This window comes from Jaculus jaculus, chromosome X (assembly GCF_020740685.1).
Source record: "Jaculus jaculus isolate mJacJac1 chromosome X, mJacJac1.mat.Y.cur, whole genome shotgun sequence".
Classification (NCBI taxonomy): domain Eukaryota; kingdom Metazoa; phylum Chordata; class Mammalia; order Rodentia; family Dipodidae; genus Jaculus; species Jaculus jaculus.
The window spans coordinates 60,743,182-60,744,407 of record NC_059125.1 but is presented as its reverse complement, the minus strand read 5'-3'; the positions used below and the strand labels follow the sequence as shown (position 1 = coordinate 60,744,407).

The window sequence follows — 1,226 nt, the reverse complement described above, 5'->3', positions numbered from 1 at the left end:
GTGGAAAAGTAGACAGCATGGGAAGACAGTCCAGATTCTGGGTTCAAGGTACTGGTTTTAAAGCAACTCACTGTATTCTAGGGACCACTGTAAGCACTTTATGGTGTTTATCTCACCCCTTCAAACAGCCATGGGGGTGGGGGATGGGAGCCCAAGTACAAAGATGGTTACATAGCTGGTAGTTATGAGGCCAGGATTTGAGCCTAGGCTTTCCTGACACACAAACCTTTCTTAGCCACTATCCTCTACTGCCTCTCAAGAGCTACTGAAAGCCTGGGTTAATGTACCATTCCTTCATTTGTTCATTCATTTATTTATCAATTTAATCTCCCATTCTCTATTGAATTCCCTGTTTTGTGCCAAGAACCAGGCTAGGTATAGAAATATACATCCTTCTAACGGAGCATGGTGGTGCATTCCAAGAAATTCTAGCACTACGAAAGCTGAAACAGGTTTGTGAGTTTGAGGCCACCTGCTGGGATACATAGTGAAACCCTATCAAGAAAGAAATAGAGTATTCACTTGGGCAGCACATATACTAAAACTGCAGCAATACAGAGAAGATTAGCATGGCCCCTGCACAAGGATGACATGCAAATTCGTGAAGCGTTCCATATTTTTAAAAAGTGGGGGGGGGGTGGAGGGATGGTTTAGCAGTTAAGGTGTTTGCCTGCAAAGCCAAAGGACCCAGATTTGATTCTCCAGGACCCACATTAGCCAGATGCGAAAAGGGGCGCATACATCTGGAGTTTGTTTACAGTGGCTGGAAGCCCTGGTGCACCCATTCTTTCTCTTTTTCTCTGTCAAATAAATAAAAATATTTTAAAAACTAAAAAATAAAGAAAGGAAGGAAGGAAGGGAGGGAGGGAGGGAGGGAGGGAGGGAGGAAAGACAGTAGGGGTTGTGAAGGAAAAATATTTTTTTTCTTACATTTTCCCCAATTATTCCAGTCTAGTGTAAGGAGAGGTCATTCAGAGTGCAATGGTTTGAACTTGAGATATCTCCCACAAGTTCATGGCTTTAATGCTTATCCCTGACTAGTGGCAGTGTTTTGGAAGGCTATGGAACATTTAGAAAGTGGAACCTGGCTTGTAAGTCATTAGAGGTGGGCATTTCAAGGGTATAGCCTGGCTCCTATTTCCTTCCTGATCTGTAACCATGTGAATAGACACCAGTATATGCTCCCACTGCTGTACACTGAACCATTCTGCCATGCCTTCCTGACT

General features: G+C 43.6%; 1 non-coding gene across 1 annotated transcript; it reads left to right on the top strand.

The window, feature by feature from the left end:
* The first annotated feature begins 514 nt into the window (after positions 1–514).
* On the top strand, positions 515–621 carry LOC123456823. Its single transcript, XR_006634701.1, has one exon. It is a non-coding gene; the product is annotated as a U6 spliceosomal RNA (small nuclear RNA).
* The last annotated feature ends 605 nt before the right edge of the window (positions 622–1,226 follow it).